This window comes from Hyla sarda, chromosome 2, assembly GCF_029499605.1.
Source record: "Hyla sarda isolate aHylSar1 chromosome 2, aHylSar1.hap1, whole genome shotgun sequence".
Classification (NCBI taxonomy): domain Eukaryota; kingdom Metazoa; phylum Chordata; class Amphibia; order Anura; family Hylidae; genus Hyla; species Hyla sarda.
In genome coordinates, this window is record NC_079190.1 from 38,203,779 (window position 1) to 38,227,843 (window position 24,065).

Here is a 24,065-nt window from a genome sequence, read left to right on the forward strand (position 1 = left end):
GAAAGATCTTCAAAGAAGGTATGAGAATGAGACTAAACGTCTTTTGTCATTAAATTTACATTTTGTTACCCTTGGGGAATACTTCAAAGTTAAACAGATCCCCAGGGGACTACGAGTACAACCCACTGAGAATGCCTTCTTTTTTTAAATGGACTATCGTATGCGCTATGAACAAATATCGAACAAGTACTCTTTGGATCTAATTTTATTGAATTTAGAATTTTTACAAAGAGACATTACTTCTGTTACATCTAAAGTTACAGCTCTAGATCAAACACTAGCAGCCACTTTGTCTGAAACGGACTATCAACACTTTATGGATAAACAAAAAGCCTTCCTTAAGAAATCCGAACAGGAACAACAGGAAGGGAAGAGGTCCAAATGGGCCAGGGACCAAGAAGACTACACATTGGGTCGTGTCTACAACTGGAACTCCAAAACCACGGATACAAGGGGCAACCGGAACCGACGAAACAGGGATCAAGCTTCGTTTAAGAATAAAGCACAAATGAATCAAGTCACCTCTACGAATACATCAGAGCCTTTTTTAGGACTGACAGGGACTACCCCCACAAACCCACCAGACGAGGGGGATACAGACATCGTGGCTCCCGCAAAAACAAGGGGACAACAACGCCTGATGAATCAAGCGGCGCAACCGAGAACCATATCCAAGAAAAAATGACTGATAAATCCTCTGTGGTAAATATCTCTTCTACTTCACTTACTGTAGCTCAATTGTCTTTATTGGCGAAAGGTTTGAATTTCTGTCCCTCGCCTAGGATGGATTGGTTCCAGTTGGAGCTGGGTCTCCTCCTTTTCTTCAGGAAGCTTAGGCTTAAAGCCTGGTTCTCTGGAGACGGGGAGAGAACGCCGGCTCCGGCTGGGACAGATACTAGTTTAGAGACTGTACCTTTCTCATTGCGTAAATATGACCTTAGTACCACTAGTGACTTCTTGCCACCAGTACATTCGCCAGTCATTGACACCTACTGTAATATGGTGAAAAAAGAGGTTGAGAAATTGAGATCTAATTCTGCATTTACCTTTGAACCTAATACTACCAAAGATGAACTACTAGCGATTAATGATCTAGTCCATAACCACAATCTTATCATTAAACCCGCCGATAAAGGCGGGGCGATTGTGGTTATGGACAGATCCAAATATTTACAAGAAGCAGACAGACAACTTAATGATGGTGTTACTTATTTAAAGTCAGCTGTTGACCCAAGATGGAATATCGAGAGGGAAATCAAGCTTGTACTTGAGAATGCATTGGCAAGTAACTTGATTGATAAACCCCTCTTTAATTTTCTCACTGTCACACATCCCAATACTCCGGTACTTTACCTACTACCGAAAATACACAAGTCCCTAGTGGCCCCACCTGGGCGCCCGATCGTATCGGGTACTAACTCAGTGACGAGCCACCTCTCCATTTTTCTCGACAAGGTACTTCGTCCTTACGTCTATAATGTGAAATCTTACTTGAGGGATACAGCTGACTTTATTAATAAGATTGAAAGAATTTTCATTCCAGAAGGTGCTATACTGGCATCTCTGGACATAACTAGCCTCTATACCTCTATACCACACACAGAGGGAATACAATGTGTACAACAGACCATCATTGGGGATTTCACTTCTGGACAAGTGTCCTTTTTGATGGACTTGCTAACCTTGGTGCTTACTAGGAATTACTTTGTATTCAATGACGAATACTTTATTCAACAGGTCGGCACCGCAATGGGCACCAATGTGGCGCCGACCTACGCAAATTTGTTCGTCGCTGGTCTTGAGGAGCAGCGCATCTATGTGTCCCACCACTTCAGCCATGTGCTGGGGTGGTGGAGATACATTGACGATATTTTTATCGTATGGGCGGGCTCCCAAGACCAGCTGGGAGACTTTCATGCATATCTAAATACCATTCATGAGAACATACATTTTACTCTTACCTCCTCCAAGTCTGGTGTCCAATTTTTGGACACCTGGGTAGAGGTCAGTGGTAATTGCTTATCCACTGACCTCTACACTAAGGATACGGACTGTAACTCCATTTTGAAATATGACAGCTGCCACCCCAAGTCGATGCTGAGGTCCCTGCCCACCAGTCAGTTATTGAGGGTGAAAAGGATCATCAGCACTCCTGACAAACTTGAACCAGCTATGAATAAAATAGCAGACAATTTCTTACAGAGAGGGTACCCAAGGAAACTTATTTCCAGCTGCCGGGATAAGGTTCAAGCCGCCTCTAGACATGATCTTCTGAACCCCACTAAACACGCTTCCATGAACAAAAGAGTAGCGTTTGTGTCAACATACAACAATACTTCTGGAAAAATATCTACTATATTGAGGAAATTTTGGGTGCTGCTCCAGAAGGATTACCCAAACATTCCTGAATTTCGAATACCACCCTTGATGGCTTATAGACGCCCTAGGAATCTGAAAGACCAAATCATCAAGGCGGATGTATCCCTGAGGAAACAGACTCAGAGATTTATGACAGTGGAAAACACTGGCTCTTACCCGTGTAGAAGATGCGTGAATTGCACCTACATGGTGAAAGGCAGTTTTTTTCAACACCCTACTACTGGTAGAAAACATAAAATCCCTTACTATTTGACATGTACGAGTGATTTTGTCATTTACATACTATGGTGCCCCTGCAAAAAATTATATGTGGGAGAAACGACCTATGATTTCAAAACACGTTTGAATCAACACCGTTACACTATACGGAAACAAAAACAAGACCTACCAGTTCCGAAGCATTTTCTAGAGGCAGGCCATGGAGAAAAGGACCTGAAATGCATGCTAGTTGATCACGTCCCCCCCCCCTTAAAAGGGGTGGGGACCGTGTAAGTTTATTAAAAAAGAAGGAACTCAAATGGATTTTTCAACTTCATACCCTCAAACCAGAGGGTCTGAATGTTGACTTTAAGGTAACACATGCTATTTGTAACGCCTAAATTGAGATAACATGACACATCCTGACCTGTGTAATAAGTGTTTTTCTAGTTTAATATTTTGTAATACATACACTATTTCCTTCATCACATTAATAATATTTTCTTCTTGTGTTCTGATCCAGGTCCAACGTGGAAACCCGACGAGATCTCCATCATCCACCTGAAAGCTGAAACCTCCATTAGGGTTATTTTCTGTTTTTTTTATAGATCTTATTTTTTACTATCTGTTTTGGGCCAGGATGTGGACTCCAGTTTAACTAAAGTGGCGTTTTCCTGCTATGGAGAACTGGATGCTATGGACGGGCTAGACATCCATTGGGTACATTTATTCTCCATATCAGGGGCCGGTGTCCTCTCTGCTATAACCCGTACTATATAGGTGGTTTAGCAGGTATCACGGTGCACTGGTGAACTACCCCTACCAGTGGGGAAATAACCATCAGTTGCACTGACACCGGGGGCCCGCTGGGAGAAGTACTGGCAACACAGGGACTATGTCAAGCCTTAAACTGTCCACTTTCCAGCACCTAAGATGGCCGACCGGGAGCTCAAGGCGCCGAGGCGCAAGCGCGAGCTCAGTCGACAAGTACGCAGGCGCCAGCACCACGAGAAAGGGCCTGCCAATACCCAAGATGGCGTGTAGTCTCCAGCTGGAACGCCACGCATGCGTGAATTGGAGTACCACAGGCCTCTGAACCGGAAGTTTGGATCCGGTCATCGGAAATCACTACAGTCGGCAAGGACGCCGACCATCTACCACTTTGCTTTTTCTGTTCCTATGGAGGTATCAGGGGGATTGTTTGGGATCTGTATGTTCGGGTCCCACGCCTGGGACTGGAGGTATGGACTGATTGGCACGGAATAACGCTCTATAACACTGCACTGTATAGCAATTGTGTAATGTATGCGTAGCACAAATGTTTTGCTTTTTACATCTTTTGTTGTTACACTTTATTTCTTGCAGTAGAACAGGGTTCCCTGTACATGAGATGTATCGAGGTATATTACTGTAATCTTACTTGTTTGTTTACACTTGCAAATTATTGTACGCCCACAGGAAGTGAGGTCACATTGTCTCTCCCTATTTAATGCACTCACTATGAAACTTGTACTGCTTGAGGACGGCCACGTGAGGTGGTTGAAACGTCGCTATTGCTTTTTGGTGATAAATAAAAGTCACTATTCTTCACTACGCCGGAGTGCTGCTGCGTTTACTTGGTTGCTGTCTCTCATATCTATCTATCTCATATCTATCTATCTATCTCATATCTATCTATCTATCTCATATCTATCTATCTATCTCATATCTATCTATCTATCTATCTATCTATAAGAAAATAGAAGAACAGCACATCCAATTCAAAAGTATCCGTACGGAGGTGCTCGCAGATCCTGTATCCTTGGTTAGAGGACCAAAAATTATTTAAACAGCAAAAAGAAATCTTGTCCACAGCACCAATTCCAAAAAAAAGTGTAGATTTTATTCCATAACAGGTGTCAATACAGCAGCCATATTTATCTCATATCTATCTCTCTCATATCTATCTTCTATCTTAGATCTATCTATCTCATATCTATCTATACATATCTCATATCTATCTATCTTCTATCATCTATCTATCTCATATCTATCTATCTTAGATTGATATATATGAGATAGATAGATATAAGATTGATAGATATGAGATAGATAGATACATATAAGATAGAAGATAGATAGATATGAGATATATAGATATGAAATAGATAGATAAATAGATATGAGATAGATAGATATATATGAGATAGATAGATAGATATGAGATAGATATATCTATCTCATATAAATCTATCTATCTCATATCTATTTATCTATCTCATATCTATCTATCTATCTATTTCATATCTATCTATCACATATCGATCTATCTCATATCTATTTATCTATCTATCTCTTATCTATCTTTCTATCTCATATCTATCTATCTATCTATCTATCTATCTATCTAATACAGTGGTTTACAAAATGGACTTCTCCAGAGTATGACTCTGGATGCAGGAAGTATTAATAACTGCAAATGTTTATTCTGTAGCACATATAATGCATTTTAAGTTAGATAGTGTATATAGATATCATAGATATACACCATTTGATAAAGGTACTGACTCACTACCACAATCTTTTACCTTTCATGTATGCAAAACTCAGATATATGGGATACTAAATACCAATAGTTCATCAGGGACTGGGCAAAGTATCTAGTAATGGTCTGTGATTGACTTGGTAGAATATAAAACACATACTGTATACTGGAATCTGAAAAATGTTATGGTATATATAACTGGTTGATTAAAAACTTGTTATTGTATATCTACAATGTAGTACAATACATATCCGTAGCCTAAGGCTGGTTACCCAACATGTAATGCAATGTCCAATGAACATAAGCAGCGGTAAGAATCTAAATGGATCCATAGGCTCCCAGTGTCCAATGGGCTCCATTCAGATGGTATCTCTCAGGGTTTACTGGATGGAATAGTACAGACGTCTGATGAGTGTAATGAAGTTAAAAAGCATATACTTCACACAATACATTTTTAACCCTGGGACTTTATGTATGATCGGTGCCAGTAGGCACCACACATTAAATGTATAGCTTAGACATATATGTAGCGGAGCCCCCCCTATGTATATGTCCGACGGACACTGTTAATGGGGTACTCAGCCCCTAGACATCTTATCCCATATCCAAAGTATAGGGGATAAGATGTCTGATCACGGGAGTCCTGCCGTTGGGGACCCCCACGATCTCGGCTGTGGCACCCTAGACATCCGACGCACAGAGTGAACTTCGTTCCTTGTCGGATGACTGAAGATGCGGGGCAGAGGCTCGTGATGCAATGGTCATGCCCCGCTAATGATGTCATGGCCAATGCAAGTCTATGGGAGGGGGTACAGCCATGACATCACGAGCTTCCGGTGCTCCGCCGCTGCACCCGACGCTGCACCCAACGCTCTGTACGAATGCCAGGTGCAGCAGCGACCCCCGCTATCAGACATCTTATCCCTTATCATATGGATAGGGGATAAGATATCTAGGGGCGGAGTACCCCTTTATTGCAGTGTGAAACCTGCATTATCCGGTCAGGTCAGTAGTAGTGACCTTTGGTTAATCTCACTTGAACATTAGTAAAATGCCAGATATATAGCTAAAAAGTAATTTGCTCCTTGTATAGGGTAAAGGCAAGAGGAGCATTCTGGGAAAGAAAGTACAACAGCCACAAGAACTCAAATATCCTGAAGGTGCCTTGTCAGGACCATAGGCAGAATACAGGCTTTCTTATAGTGGTCCTTATTCTGAAGATGGGAAGAGGCTGTAGTAAATGAATTGGAAGTGTGCAATACAAGTAGAACAATTTTGGTAGCAATAGCATCTTAAACGCGGAAATACGCCCTATCCATGAAACTTCAAATCTACCAAGTCTGTCAAGTTTCCATTAAAATCCTGTAAAAATGGCATATACTGATATAGGGGGTGAAAGGAGGATGGTATCTTTAGCCCCAAATATGTAATAGCATCCTCCCTCCAGTCCAAATGATAGCGAGATGACAGGAGACTCCGGGACCGCTGTGACAGACAAACAGGCAAGATCTGTGATTGTTGAGATATATTTAGGGACAGGCGAAGCCAAGGATAACTAGTTAGATAGGATATAGAGACAGGAGGAGAGGAGGCATAGGGCTTCCACAACTTTATAAATATTGGCCCAGATTCATCAAACTGTGTGAGAGAAAAAGGGGAGAGATTTTCCCACAGCAGCCAATCACAGCTCAGCTTTCACTTTACCTCAGCTCGTTTCCTGAGCTGTGATTGGTTGCTATGGGAAAATCACTCCACTTTTTCTCTCACACAGTTTGATAAATCTGGGCCATTATGTAGCTACTTTTACAGCCCAACTTAAACAACTCTGGAACACGAGCTCCCCCGTGCCCTGGGTACAAATTGAACAACCCCTCCATTCATGTCTATGGGAGGGGGGCGTGACGGCAGTCACGCCCCCTCCCATAGACATGAATGGAGGGGGCGTAGTGTGACGTCACTAGGGGCATGGTTGTGATGTCACGTCCCCGTCTCGGACTCAGCGCCCTTTGGATAGGAGATAAGATGTATAAAGCCAGAATACTCCTTTACTACCAGATCTCAACGTGAAGGGTTGGATGCACAGAGGTATCCTAGCTCTATCTCAATTATACATCCGGGGTATTTTCTGCTTAGTTGATTTTTTTATGCGCTACCTATAATATCCCCAGAGCTAATTTTTATTTTTTTTATTTTTACAAGTTCGTAGCATTTTGCGAACTAAAGGGACAGAGGAACAATTAGGGTAAGTTCACACTACGGATTATGAACAGAATCTCCGCTCGCAGAATTCCATTCTGGCGGCCGCCGCCGCAATACTTCAGCGGCAGGACCGCGCGGCACTGCGCCGTCACTATTGAAGGCTATGCAGTGTTCGCGGACTTCCGCGCAAAGAATGAACATGTTCTTTCTTTGCGCGGAACAATTTCAGCGGTGGAATTGTCAGCAGCTGAAATTCCCCAGTGTGAACGGGTCTCGTGGAAACCCATTCACACTGATGTTTATGTTCACAGCACGTAATTCCGCGGGAATAACATAGTGTGAACATACCCTTACACTCGGATGCAGCTTTTCAGTACATGCAGCTTTTCTTAAAGGACTTGAGATGCATTTATGATTTACTAGATAATATACCATCAGCCTTTCTAAATACTCCACTATATTTTAGTTTTTCTTCTTTATTGGTACTGATGTACCTACTGCACCTTGAAACCCAATGTTGTGTTTTATTGTATATATTGTTTTGTTTATTATTGTCGCTATATGTGTGGACACTTTCTTCCAGGGTTTGTGAATGAAAAATTATATATGAATGAAATAATTGAATAAAAAAAATTGAAACAGGGAAGAGGCCTTTGTAACTATCTGTGGGGTATCAAATCCGTAAGGGAACTGTGATTCTAGATGCTTGCAGAGTAAAATTTGGGTGCAGGCACCTCCCATGAAGACCACAGTGATGTAGATGCATCCTAGGGATTATAGATAGTCTACCTGTGTGGGCAAATGTAGAAGTTTACTAAGCTGAAAGATAAATGGGACCCTGATTCTACAGAAAGATTTTAAATTAATAGGTCGAGTTTTCCTTGACTTCCGAGCAAGTGGGGGCTAAAATGCTTCTTTGAACATAAGATAAAATGTATGACTAATGTGTTTTTCATTTCTGGATCCCAGGTGTAGATACTCCCCCATGATACATATCTGACATGATGGGAATTAGCTAAATTTCTGGAGAAGAGGGAAGTCTGTGATCAGTGGTAGAGTAACACCGACCCAACCTTTCTACCATATGTTCCCAATGGGGGTTACATTCTGGTTACTATTTATTTCTATATCTTTACATACACCCTGTGGTGTATTTTTCTGGTATCACGTCTTGGAATTGAGAGTCAAATGACTGGAAACAATGAGTCACATTTCACACGAAATATGTTCTACAAAGAGACACATTAACAAATGTTCCTCTGTGAAAGGTTTATCATACAGAATACCCCATCAATGTATGTTGCGTCCGCGCTAAACAAACATGTCCAAGATCAGAATCATCTCAAAGCGATTTCCTGAAGTTTTGAAATAGATAATTCGAGATTTCCAGCCAAATCTCAACATCATTTCTTTTATTGGAATATTTAAGCTCGGAGCCAGCTGGCGCTTTCATACAATGAACTTATATTTTTTCTCAGCGCTTCCTTAAATGGACAATAAAGTATAGAGGACTCTGTGCACTTAGTGCGGCACATTCTGCTGCAATATTCTGATACAAGGACAAGATTACGAATGAATAGTTGGAACTTGGCAGCATTTGGAATGTTTTTCAAGGGACACCTTGGCTTTAATGGGGCAGAGTTGTTATAAGGTGGGATATTTTTGGGGTGTGACTTCCCATTGGGTGGTGGCTAAGGGGTGGCGTGTATGTAGACTATGGGTGTTGTGACTAGGTAAGAGTTTGTGATGCCAGGAATGTTAACCACTACACTCCAAGGATGAAGCGGTTGCTGGCGCCAAGAACCAGATAAGGATACCACAAATGCAAGTTTTGGTAAACCACTTGTGAACTTTACTTCAGGAATGGCAACAGGGTAATACACACAGGACAGTTCAATTTTAGTGCAATATCACTGAAGGATGCTATAGGGAACCCCAATTGCTAAATTGGTACCTTGGTAGTCCTCCTCGATTAAGATGTGACTTGAATGGTCTGAACTTGATGTGGAAAGACTTGACTGAGCTAGCCTTGACGTGACTAGACAGACTGACTGAGAATTCACTGGAATTAGGCTTTACTTGGAAGCTAACGATCACTGACTCTTGCAACTTCACTTTGAAGAATCCAATGTAAGGGCTTACTACCAGGGTGGAATTGTATGGACTGGAGTGGCCAAAGAATCTTCACTCACGTTATCCTTTGCTTTGGCTATGGGGCCTGACGGCTCTCTTTCCACTTGTCCCTAATCTGACTGGAATTTGATGTATGGACCTGGTCAGCAGGATCCTGGTGAAGCGTGATGTGGCTCAGGAACTGGAATCTTTGCAACTAGATCTTTGGGCCTGTCCTCATGTGGTGAGACACAGGTCACACAGCAGAGGTATGGACTGGAACTCCACTCACACTACTTACTGACTGACTAACTTCTCCTTGTCTGGAAAGACCTGGGGGAGCAGGGAAGGAAGCGCCAATTGGCCAAAGTGCTTATGTGATTCCCTATGCATCTTCCTTCACAGTTACATTTACCACTTTACACGACAAGGAAAATACAAGTGCATTAAACAGTAGAAATCACATCAGAATAAATTATATAACACATGGCATTTAAACTTGGAGCTGTGGGCCGGAGCAGATACAATAAAGAGACATCCACCTGAAAGGCAAGGTGGACAAGATTGTTCCGCACCGGGACACCTCAATCAAACAGGGCTTTGCTGAATATACATTTTGTTTCTAATTATTTCCTGTATAAGCTCCTCACTATAAGAATCTTACAGTCTAGAAGGAATGGATTTCTGCAACAGTTATCTTACATAGAATTTCCCTTTAAAGTTGCTATTTACCTCCTGGTCAACCTGAAGTCAGTCACTTAGTAGGCTCATCACCGATGCCGCAGTCATGCCCGAGGAGATCCGCAGCCCATAGGAAAGCGTTTGGTGCCGGGACACCACACAAGGGTGGGCAACCTGAAGAAATCTGACGTACCAGAGTACTGAGCATGAGGAAGGTCCACTTAAGAAGACATAAAACCCCAGAACCAGAAATCACAGCAATTACATAAAGAATAGTCAAGGCTGTCCAAAGATCAGAAGCAGTAATAAAAGAGGAATTGTAAAGGTAAGCCGACACCTATAACCAGGCAAAGTAATGAAGGACAGAAAGGTGATGATTGTATTAAATGTATCAGTATTTCTGATTTCTTAAGTGCAGAGTGTAAGAGCCTACTGGAAGCTGGAGGAGACAAAGGGATAGGGGATAAGATGTCTGATTGTGGGGGTCCCGCCGCTGGGGAACCCCGCGATCTCTCCTGCAGCACCCTCTGTTCATGAGCTGCACGGAGCGAACTTAGCCCGTACCTGATGACGGGTGATACAGGGGCTGGGGTATCGTGGTGTCACGGCTCCGTCACCTCAATGCAAGTCTATGGGAGGTGGCATGATGCCCATCACGCCCCCTCCGTAGGCTTGAATTCTGGATTCATTATGTGGATGTATTTTGACAGATACCACCTATCTAAACATTGTACTAAGTACGCAGGGGCGTAATGGTTGTGTGAATGTGACCGTGACTGGGCCTGGCAGAGAAGGGCCCCACAGGGATCTGGGGCTCAGCCCTAGTATTTTTTGTTGTTGTCATGCCCCACCCCCTTAATGCAAGTCTATGGGAGGGGGCGACCTGTCCCCAGGTTGTGTGTGGTATTACAATTTGGCTCCATTCACTTCAATGGATCTAAGCTACAGAACCGCACCCAACCTGGAGATAGACGGGAAATTAAAGAAATTAGCCCTGTTTTTCCATTCCTTTCTATAACCCTTTTAAAGGTAGGGACACACGTAATGGATCCGCAGCGTATTTTGTGATGCAGATCTGTCGGTGACTGACCCATTTTGTGCCTTCAGCTGTTGCCAAGCCTGGAAGGATAAAGATTTTTTAATAGAAGTCATTTACAAATCTGTTAAACTTCCTGGCATCAGTTGATTTGAAAAAAAATAATAATAATTAAATGTTTTCCACCGGAGTACCCCTTTAAGTCTGTGATCACAGGGGAGCTGGGCCCAACCATGAGATTGTGGGGGGCCCAATGGTCAAACCCCCTGAAATAAGACACTTATACCCTATCCTGTCCTTTCCCCTTTTAAAGGAGTACTCCACCCCTAGACATAAGTTGTCTGACCTCGGGGGGCCGTGCCTCTGGGACCCCCAGCGATCTCCATGCAGCACCCAGCTTTTTTTAAATTATATTCAGAATGCGTGGTGCAGGTTGCCATAGTCGTGATGTCAAACCACCCCCTCTATTTATGTCTATGGGAGGGAGCGTGGGGGCCATCGCAACCGCAGCAGCCCGAACCAAGCGTTCTGAACATAATCCTTTGGATAGGGGATGAGATGTCTAGGGGCGGAGTACCCCTTTAAGAGCCATAACTCTTTTATTTTTCCATCCACAGACCCATATGAGGGCTTGCTTTTTGTGCAACCAATTGTACTTTGTATAGACACCTTTCATTTTACCATAAAATGTATGGAAAATACAAAAAAAATATTATTTGTGGAGGCTTCAGTTTTACGATGTGCATTATAACATGTGAAAAGCAAGTAACAATACCCATGTTTACACGCTTTTCTATTATTGTACTGCTTTAAAAATTGCTGTATTCTGACTTGTATCACTTTTTTATATGACCTTTTGATCACTTTTTATTCGATTTTTTTCTGGGATGTGATAAGACCAAAAATCGGAAATATAGAAGTAGTTTTTTTGTTATTTATATTTACGCCATTCACCCTACGGCATTATAAACATTATGTTTTAATAGTTCAGACATTTCTGCAAGTGGCAATACCAAATATGTTTTTTTTTTTTTATTATTTATTTATTTTTATTTTTAAATGGGAAAATGTGGTGGTTTTAATTTATATTAGGGGAGGGGCTTATTTGTATTTGAAGAAATAATAATTTTATGATTTCATGTGCACTTTTTAGGTCCTTTTCTGGGACTTTTACATACAATCATTAGATTGTAATACTATACTATTACATAGCCTTAATCAGTGTTATTAGCGATTTACCGATAGACTCTGCTGAGGCAGAGTCTATCAGTAGTTTGGACCCATTCAAACTGATCAGACCCCTGCATACGTTTTGTGGGGGTGCCGATCAGTTAGGGGGTCAGTCATTATGACCCTTAAGTGCCATGATTGCTATTGATCGTGGCACTTATGGGGTTCATGACGGGTAAGATAACAGTGAGATTGCTGTCTTCCACCAATAACTGTGAATGCATGGCTGCTCCTGTGCTCGCTTCATAGTTGGAAAGCCATTCAGGACGTAAATGTACGTCCTGGTGCATCAGGGGCACCAGGACGTCCATTTATGTCCAATGTCCTTGAGGGGTTAATGTTAAAGGGGTTATTAAGCACTAGAAAAACAGAGCTAATGTCTAAAAATACACTACATTTGTGTGTGGTTTTGCAGCTCAGTTCCATTGAACGGAGCCAAGTTGTAATGCCACACACAACCTGAGTATAGGTGTGGTACTGTTTTTGGAAGAAATTAGCTCTATTTTTATTTTTGTTGGACAACCCCTTTAAAGGGGTAATCCACTGTCCCAGCATTTGGAACATTTTGTTCCGATTGTTGGATGCGGGGGTCATGCCGTCACGGCCACGCACCCTCAATACAAGTCTATGGGAGGGGGCGTGGTAGATGACATGCCCCCTCCCATAGACTTGCATTGAGGGGGCGTGGCGTGACGTCACAAACGGCCTGGCCGTGACGTCACGACCCCCGCAGCCCAAACCCAGCATTCGGAACAAAATGTTCAGAACGCTGGGGCAGTGGAGTACTCCTTTAAGGGTGCATGTAGAGACTGCTGTGCGGGAAGGAGGTGAGTTATTCTCTTAGCTATTACCAATGGTGGATCCTGTGTTATCTTCCTCGATGATAATGCAATGAATGCTGCCCCTACCCCAAGTGTACACAGGACAAGCTGAAAAGTCATATCTATGAACCAGGAAGGGCCAGCGTATTGTTAGATTTTCATTTTCCAATAATAGATTTATTTAATGTACCTTGTACTCAGGTTTTACTATTTATACATCTGCTTTATTTAGCCAACCCCATAGCCACCAATTCAAAGTAGAAAATAAAACATAATTATAGCGTAGTCAAACATAGTAAAGTAGATGGAGCATATAAGGCGCAAGGTACAGATAATAAAAATATGTTTATAGTTAACATATCATAAAAGAACAAGCAACTGGTCAAATATTGTCAGTGACCACAGAGCGGATGCAGGACATGTTCTTATAAACATATACGCATACCTTGGAACCTTGTAAGAGGGGGCTCCCGTAGCCAAATGGTGGCAGACACAGACACAGTTCACACCCTTATACCAGTGGTCCCTCAACATACGGTCGTAATCCGTTCCAAATGAACCATCATTTGTTGAAACCATCATATGTAAGGGATCCGTGCAATGTAAAGAATAGGAAGGTGTACTCACCTGTCCCCGCCGCTCCGGACCCGTCACCGTTCGTCTCCACTGCCCTGGATGTTGCACTCCATCACTGTCGCTGCGTCCCCGTGGTGTCCCCGACGCTCCGGAACGTCTCCACTGCCCGGGTACATCGCTCTCAAGTCGCCGCCATCACATCGCTACGCACGCCGTTCCTATTGGATGACGGGAGAGCGTGCGCGGCGACGTGATGACAATGATGGAGAGCGCCGGCGATCGAGGGGATCCTGAAGAGGATGCGCCGGAGCCCCGAGGACAGGTAGGAGACCATCACCAGAGCACACGGGGCACCGTAAACGGATATCCGGTAGCAGCTGAAGCAGTCAGCGCTGTCGGATAGCCGTTTATGCGATGACCCCGACATACAAAAGCATCGTATGTTGATGCTGCCTTCAACATGCGATGGCCTCTGAGAGGCCATCGCATGTTGAAATTATTGTATGTCGGGGCCATCGTAGGTCGGGGGGTCACTGTATTGGGAACCATCACCGAGCACCATCCAGTTCTAGCTGCAACTACAGCATGTAAGTAAAAGTGTTGAGCGTGAATATTCAAAAAGCAAATTTTTACAGTGAAGATCGGCACTTTGCAATTTCGCGAATATTTAGAATATCGCAAATTATATTCGTTATGACGAATATTCGTTTTGTTTTGTTTTTTTGTTTTTTTTCACAGTACACATCACAATGATGTGTACCCTGTAAATAAAAAGTGATCATCCCTCCCTACTTCCAGCTTGTGGTCCATAGAAAGTGAATATGCGAAAATGTTAGCCTATGCGAAGATTATGCAAATATCGGCACTTCCAGAGGACACTGATCCCTCCCATCTTTTAGCTTGTGGGCCAATGAGAAGGATGCAAATACAGTTGTCAGAGGTTAGCAACATCCCTACCAACCAATAGGAAAGTAGTTAGTTGAAAGATATAATCGCGCATGCGCATTTTGCGAATTTTATTACGAATTTTGCATGGAAAAAAAAAGTGAACGGATATGCAAAATGTGCGAATATAGGACGAATATTTGTCCAAATTATTCGCAAAATATCGCGAATTGGAATATGGCCTATGCCGCTCGTCACTAGTAAGTAACTTTACATAACAAAGTGCTGTATACTTGCAGAACACAATGTTATCTCTAGTAGGCTTCATTCTGGTATACGGGTAATGTTCTTGAAAATGGCCTTTCTGCCTCACCAATCCACTCGCTCTATAGGATAAGGAGGATAGGACTTGTAGTTGGGCAGGTCTACTATCTCTCAGAGCTGATAAGCAAAGATGCATTGGAATTCTGCTGGTGATTCTGCAACCATTCTATTCAATGGGATTCTGCTGCGCTGTGCACACAGTGGAATTTCCGCACCAGATGTTTCTTGCGCAGAAATTCGCATTTCCATGTCCGCAGAAATAATTAATGTGTCCATTCTTTCTGCGGAATACGCACGGAATGCATTGCCGTCTATGAGACAGCGCATTCCTGTGCAGTCCTAGCAGTGTGCGAAATTTCCGGACGGAACTTTCTGACATGTGAACATGGCTTCAGTGTCCTTCAGTCTCTTCACATCATCCAACCAGTTTATCTCATGCAGCTCCACACAGGCCTGGGTCCCTCTGGCACTACATGTGGTCACCACCACGTAGCTCCCCACTTCTTCCTTCCTCAATCTGATATACTCTCATATAGGTCCCTCTCTACGCAGAAATGCAGTTGTGCAGAATTGTAATGTCGACGGTTGGCAGCTACCCATGTACACCGTGTCCATCTGTTTACTTCGGCCGAGTTGCTTGCTCAACTTCCCCTCTCCAGGCTCTGGACTTTTTTCTGCTGTACTGTCACAGGCGGCAAAGGTTTCTGGTGCATTGTTACCATGAGCATACTGTCTCTTTAGGGTTCATGCACATCCCTCCTCCACATCCGGTCCTCCTCCAATCCCTTCTAGGCACTGCTTACATTACACTTTTCCACCCATTCCCTGATACCTGAGCAACATTGTAGTTTACTATAGCAAAGGCGTTTGTCTGCATTGTTCCTGACCTAAGCCTGTTTCCTAACTACATCCTTGACTGATCCTCGCGTAACTTGCTGCCCTCCTGTGTATGATCTGGACTGTCAACCATGCCTCTGTATTCTGTAGCTAACACCACCTGGCTGCATCTGAGATACTCAGCTTTGCTAGACACCAACTTAGCTATGCTACATCAGACTATGTTCGCTATGATACTACCATCTAGCTCACCCCTTCTAACTTTATTCCTGATGCCAAGCACTGGGACGTTCTGGCCCACCTAGCCAGATGCCACTTAACCGGAACCACTCTTGGGGTGTTACAATAATGCAGTATAAGAATCATATTATCTCCCTGTCCATGTATCTTCCCTGCAGCTGAAGTCCAGCTTCTGCATCTTAAATAAAGGGTGAAAACCAAAGGGAATACTTAGACTCCGCTCCTAAGTTTGGTGGGTACACAGCAGTTGGGGTGTTACAATAATGCAGTATAAGAATCATATTATCTCCCTGTCCATGTAAAATGGCTTCTCGGGGTAGCCTTTAGGTGTATACCTTATGAAACTAGGGCATATACAATGAATGGCCCCCATATTGGCTATTAACTTCCTATTGGTCCCCAAAACAATGGTACGCAGTTCGTTTTAGCAATTATCCTATTCTCCTTTACAGAGATACTCCCGATCACCCTTGAGGGTAACTCAGCTCTATTGAAAACCCCCCTTCACTTAATAGGGTACTGGTAGTCAGACCAGTGAAGTGATGGTGCAGCAAGCTAGGGGAGTAATGGCTGAGTTTTCAAGGTCAGATGTCACAGTGGGGTTTATTGTGGTCATGGTGGATGAAGTGTTTCCACCAGACCCCCTCCCCCCCCCCCCATACTCCTTCAGCTGGTACAGTGATGAGGGAGCTGCACTTCGATGGTGAAGGTTCTAGTACACCGGATCACTCCCTACGTGTAATGGCCTGACTGGTGGTGTTTTTTATTCCCTTGATTATAATGTGCAATAAATCCAGGGACACAAGGGTAGTTTCTAAAACAGTAAGTAACAAGGAAACACTTGGCAGCATAACTCCTAAAACAGGTTCACGCAGGCCTTAGCTTCAGCTGGGAAATGGTTTTCCTATATAGTGTAAACTGTTGTAGCATGGAGCCCTTTCTATCCATAATGCTATTCTTTCCTTGTACTGTTCGTTTATCCCCAACGCGGATCTGCTTGATTCATAGTATTCCCCGTTTTTCATTACAAATCCTTTTGGTACAACAATTCCCAGCTGCGGGGTGTTGGTCTATCATCGAAAACAGATTAAATAGCACCAGCAGAAATGTGATCCATAAACCACATGTAAAAACATTTGTGCAGCGTCAGGTAAATACCAAGCCCCGCCCCACCCCACCCCACCCCACCGATCACCCCACTCTGGTGGAAAACATTTTTTTAGGTCTTTTTAGGTCAACTGGCTTCAGAAAGTTAAACAGATTTGTAAATTAAGAAAAAAGAAGGATTTTTTGTCCAGACCTCCAGGAGAATAGATGCTATAATTAATGCAGTAATAAAAGATCGTGCTTCAATTATAATTAACTAAATTGTATTTTATTAAAAATTCTGATATATATATATGTATAGATAATTGTATTTTCCCCCACAGAGGGCCCACAGATTTGTAAATTACTTCTTTTAAAAAATCTTAATCCTTCCAGTACTTATCAGCTGTTGTATACTACAGAGGAAATTATTTTCTTTATGGATTTCTTTTCTGTCTGTCCACAGTACTCTTTGCTGACACCTCTGTCCTTGTCAGGAACTGTCAAGAGCAGGAGAAAATCCCCACAGCAAACCTATGCTGCTCTGGACAGGTCCTGACATGGACAGAGGTGTCAGCAGAGAGCACTGTGGACAGACAGAAAAGGAATTCAAAAAGAAAAGAATTTCCTCTGTAGTATACAGCAGCTGATAAGTACTGGAAGAATTAAGATTTTTGAATAGAAGTCACTTACAAATCTTTCAGCACCAGTTCATTTAATAAAAAAAAATTCACAGGGGTACTACAGTGGAAAAAAAAATTTTTTAATCAACTGGTGCCAGAAAGTTAAATAGATTTCTACTTTACTTCTATTAAAAAATCTTAATCCTTCCAGTACTTTTTAGGGGCTATATACTACAGAGGAAATGTTTAGCTTTTTGGATTTCTCTGATGTCATGACCACAGTGCTCTCTGCTGACCTCTGCTGTTCATTTTAGGAACTGTCCAGAGCAGGAGAAAATCCCCATAGCAAACATATGCTGCTCTGAACAGTTCCTAAAATGGACAGAGGTGTCAGCAGAGAGCACTGTGGTCATGACAGAGAAATAAAAAAAAAAAACATTTCCTCTGTAGTATACAGCCCCTAAAAAGTACTGGAAGGATTAAGATTTTTTAATAGAAGTAATTTACAAATCTGAATTCGGGTAGAAAACAGACTTGGTCGCACATCTACAATCTTGTATAATGATCTGATTGCTTCTCAGCGTAATATCAAAAACTAACAGGTTGTTAGTATACATTTTTGATCAAAAAGTACAAGCCCACTCGCCACGTCAAGGCCACATATTTAGAGTGGGTCCCTAATGTCCCTAGCATAAAATGGCGTAGCACTGGGCGGCGACCACCACCGCCGCGACACCAGTGCCCACGGGGGGAAACGACCCACCGGCAGAGCGGCCCCAATGCCACTCAAACCAGTCTATGGGTCGCACCTCCCTGCAGACACGGCGCCATGTTTAACTTTCTGGCACCAGTTGATAAAAAAAAAAAAGTTTTCCACGGTAGTACCCCTTTAAGATCTGCATCTCCTTTGGAAGGTCCTGACAGTGTTGTGTGGGTTCATAGGTACAAATCACATTATGTGGCAGCATAAAAAAAATTGGATAAAACAGTGCAAACAGTATAAAACATTAAAGGCAGATAAAATTTCTAACTACAGGCTTTGCAGGGGCCCCTGTGGAACACTACATTGGCATATGCCAACACTTTCTGAAGTCTGATATCCAGTTTTTAATGGGGCCCATACATTTAAAGCGTTACGGTCAGGATAAAAACTTTGGACATGTCATGCAGTCATGTCAAACATTTTTGATCAGTCAGGGTCTGGGTACTGAGACCCCCACTGATCGGTAGATATAGCCGGGTGAAAAGCGGGAGCAAACTTTACTCCCCAGCTTGGCGCTCAAGTCTGTCACTTTGCAAATGACAAATTCCCTAGACCAGTGGTCTCCAACCTGCGGACCTCCAGATGTTGCAAAACTACAACTCCCAGCATGCCCGGACAGCCAACGGCTGTCCGGGCATGCTGGGAGTTGTAGTTTTGCAACATCTGGAGGTCCGCATGTTGGGGACCACTGCCCTAGACCGTAATGGACCTCGTCTCCTGCAATGAGGGCCAAGACAAGAAGTGAAGCGTGCTGCAACGCTCTTCACTCAGCTATATCTAGTCACAGGTGGAGGTCTCAGAACTGAGACCCCAACCAACCAAAATATTTGACATGTCAAGTAACACTTTAAAGGGGTACTACCGTGGAAAACTTTTTTTTTTTTTTTTTATCAACTGGTGCCAGAAAGTTAAACAGATTTGTAATTTACTTCTATTAAAAAAAAAAATCTTAATCCTTCCAGTACTTTTTAGGGGCTGTATACTACAGAGGAAATGTTTAGCTTTTTGGATTTCTCTTATGTCACGACCACGGTGCTCTCTGCTGACCTCTGCTGTTCATTTTAGGAACTGTCCAGAGCAGGAGAAAATCCCCATAGCAAACATATGCTGCTTTGGACAGTTCCTAAAATGGACAGCAGAGGTCAGCAGAGAGCACTGTGGTAATGACATCTGAGAAATCCAAAAAGATAAACATTTCCTCTGTAGTATACAGCCCCTAAAAAGTACTGGAAGGATTAAGATTTTTTTTTTTTATAGAAGTAATTCACAAATCTGTTTAACTTTCTGGCACCAGTTGATAAAAAAAAAAAAAAAAGTTTTCCACGGTAGTACCCCTTTAAAGGGGTTCTACGGTGAAATTCTTTTTTTAAATCAACTGGTGCCAGAAAGTTGCACAGATTTGTAAATGACCGATTTAAAAATCTTAATCCTTCCAGTACTTATCAGCTGCTGTATGCTCCACAGGAAGTTATTTTCTTTTTAAATTCCTTTTCTGTCTGACCATAGTGCTCTCTGCTGACACCTCTGAGTTATGGGGATATATAAATATGTGGGATATATAAATATGTGGGGTTATTTTACACTATTGGTATCTATTAAAGGGTATTTTTATTTTATGTAGTGATGAGGTGATCACCTGGGACCCCCATCCATCATTAGCCCTGGGACCCCTTTACAGTTTTACCATCCACGTGATGTGCAGGGTCCTGCTGGCAGTGGTGGTTTTGTAACAGCCTGAGAGCTTGTGTCTTGTAGGGGTTATGGTAAAATACGTGGTTCTCCAGCTGTGGCAAAACTACAACCCCCTGCATGTGCTGACAGCCAAAGGTTTTAGAGGGCATTCTGGGAGTTGTAGTTCTGCAACAACTTAAAAGCCTGTGGCCTGTAGCAGTTGTAGTTTTGCAGTAACGTGAAGGTCTGTGGGTATCTAGCTGTTGAAAAACTACAACTCTCACCATGTCCTGACAGCAAGGGCATGCTGGGAGTTATAATTTTGCAACAACTTCAAAGTTGGGGATCACAATATTCTGTTTTCCTAGCTTGTCCTTAGCAGTGACTTTTGGATAGTTTCTTGGTGATCACTCTAGAGCTCCCCGGATGCCCCTTCACCCAAATATATACCAACCTTCCCCTTCACCCTCTATATACCAGCCTGCTCCCTAACCCACCTATATACCAACCTTCCCCTTCACCCTCTATATACCAGCCTGCTCCCTAACCCACCTATATACCAACCTTCCCCTTCACCCTCTATATACCAGCCTGCTTCCTAACCCACCTATATACCAACCTTCCCCTTCACCCTCTATATACCAGCCTGCTCCCTAACCCACCTATATACCAACCTTCCCCCTCACCCTCTATATACCAGCCTGCTCCCTAACCCACCTATATACCAACCTTCCCCTTCACCCTCTATATACCAGCCTGCTCCCTAACCCACCTATATACCAACCTTCCCCCTCACCCTCTATATACCAGCCTGCTCCCTAACCCACCTATATACCAACCTTCCCCTTCACCCTCTATATACCAGCCTGCTTCCTAACCCACCTATATACCAACCTTCCCCTTCACCCTCTATATACCAGCCTGCTCTCTAACCCACCTATATACCAACCTTTCCCTTGACCCTCTATATACCAGCCTGCTCCCTAACCCACCTATATACCAACCTTCCCCTTCACCCTCTATATACCAGCCTGCTCCCTAACCCACCTATATACCAACCTTCCCCCTCACCCTTTATATACCAGCCTGCTCCCTAACCCACCTATATACCAACCATCCCCCTCTATATACCAACCTGCCCCCTACCCACATATATACCAGTCTGCCCCTATCCACCTATACACTAGCCTGCCCCGTCACACACCTATATACCAACCTCCTCCCTCACCTTCTATATAACAGCCTGATCCCTAACCCACCTATATACCAACCTTCACCCTCGCCCACCTACACACCAGCCTGCCCCCTCACCCACCTATACACTAGCCTGACCCGTCACACACCTATATACCAACCTTACCACTCATTTATCTATATACCAGCCTGCCCCCCTCATACATACTATCCTTCCCCCTCATTTACCCATAGACCAACTCTCCCCCCCCTCACCCACATATACAGCAGCCTGCCCCACTCCTGCCCCCTCATACACCTATATACTATCCTTCCCCCTCATTTACCCATAGACCAACCTCCCCACCAGCCTGCCCCCTCATCCCCCTACACACCATCCTGCCTCCTCACCCCCCTACACACCAGCCTGCCCCACTCCTGCCCCCTCATCCCCCCCTACACACCAGCCTGCCCCACTCCTGCCCCCTCATCCCCCCCTACACACCAGCCTGCCAAACTCCTGCTCCCCTCATACACCTATATACTATCCTTCCCCCTCATTTACCCATAGACCAACCTCCCCACCAGCCTGCCCCCTCACCCCCCTACACACGATCATTCCCCCTCACCCCCCTACACACCAGCCTGCCCCACTCCTGCCCCCTCATCTCCCTACACACCAGCCTGCCCCACTCCTGCCCCCTCACCCCCATACACACCAGCCTGCCTCACTCCTGCCCCCTCACCCCCCTACACACCAGCCTGCCTCACTCTTGCCCCCTCACCCCCCTACACACCAGCCTGCCCCACTCCTGCCACCTCACCCCCCTACACACCAGCCTGCCCCCTCATCCCCCTACACACCAGCCTGCCTCACTCTTGCCCCCTCACCCCCCTACACACCAGCCTGCCCCACTCCTGTCCCCTCATCCCCCCTACACACCAGCCTGCCCCACCCCTGCCCCCTCATCCCCCTACACACCAGCCTGTCCCACTCCTGCCCCCTCACCCCCCTACACACCAGCCTGCCCCACTCCTGCCCCCTCACCCCCTACACACCAGCCTGCCCCACTCCTGCCCCCTCACCCCCTACACACCAGCCTGCCCCACTCCTGCCCCCTCACCCCCCTACACACCAGCCTGTCCCACTCCTGCCCCCTCACCCCCCTACACACCAGCCTGCCCCACTCCTGCCCCCTCACCCCCTACACACCAGCCTGCCCCACTCCTGCCCCCTCACCCCCCTACACACCAGCCTGCCCCACTCCTGCCCCCTCACCCCCCTACACACCAGCCTGCCCCACTCCTGCCCCCTCACCCCCCTACACACCATCCTGCCCCACTCCTGCCCCCTCACCCCCCCTACACACCATCCTGCCCCACTCCTGCCCCCTCACTCCCCCTACACACGATCCTGCCCCACTCCTGCCCCCTCACCCCCCTACACACCAGCCTGCCCGACTCCTGCCCCCTCACCCCCCTACACACCAGCCTGACCCACTCCTGCCCCTCACCCCCCTACACACCAGCCTGCCCCACTCCTGCCCCCTCACCCCCCTACACACCAGCCTGCCCCACTCCTGCCCCCTCACCCCCCTACACACCAGCCTGCCCCACTCCTGCCCCCTCATCCCCCTACACACCATCCTGCCCCACTCCTGCCCCCTCACCCCCCTACACACCATCCTGCCCCACTCCTGCCCCCTCACCCCCCCTACACACGATCCTGCCCCACTCCTGCCCCCTCACCCCCCTACACACCAGCCTGCCCTACTCCTGCCCCCTCACCCCCCTACACACCAGCCTGACCCACTCCTGCCCCTCACTCCCCTACACACCAGCCTGCCCCACTCCTGCCCCCTCACCCCCCTACACACCAGCCTGTCCCACTCCTGCCCCCTCACCCCCCTACACACCAGCCTGCCCCACTCCTGCCCCCTCACCCCCTACACACCAGCCTGCCCCACTCCTGCCCCCTCACCCCCCTACACACCAGCCTGCCCCACTCCTGCCCCCTCACCCCCCTACACACCAGCCTGCCCCACTCCTGCCCCCTCACCCCCCTACACACCATCCTGCCCCCTCACCCTCCTACACACCAGCCTTCCCCACTCCTGCCCCCTCACCCCTTCCCTACACACCATCCTGCCCCACTCCTGCCCCCTCATCCCCCCCTACACACCAGCCTGCCAAACTCCTGCCCCCTCATCCCCCCCTACACACCAGCCTGCCAAACTCCTGCTCCCCTCATACACCTATATACTATCCTTCCCCCTCATTTACCCATAGACCAACCTCCCCACCAGCCTGCCCCCTCACCCCCCTACACACCATCCTGCCCCCTCACCCCCTACACACCAGCCTGCCCCACTCCTGCCCCCTCACCCCCCTACATACCAGCCTGCCTCACTCCTGCCCCCTCACCCCCCTACACACCAGCCTGCCTCACTCTTGCCCCCTCACCCCCCTACACACCAGCCTGCCCCACTCCTGCCCCCTCACCCCCCTACACACCAGCCTGCCCCACTCCTGCCCCCTCATCCCCCCTACACACCAGCCTGCCCCACTCCTGCCCCCCTCACCCCCCCTACACAGCAGCCTGCTCCACTCCTGCCCCCTCATCCCCCCTACACACCAGCCTACCCCACTCCTGCCCCCTCACCCCCCTACACACTATCCTGCCCCCTCACCCCCCTACACACCAGCC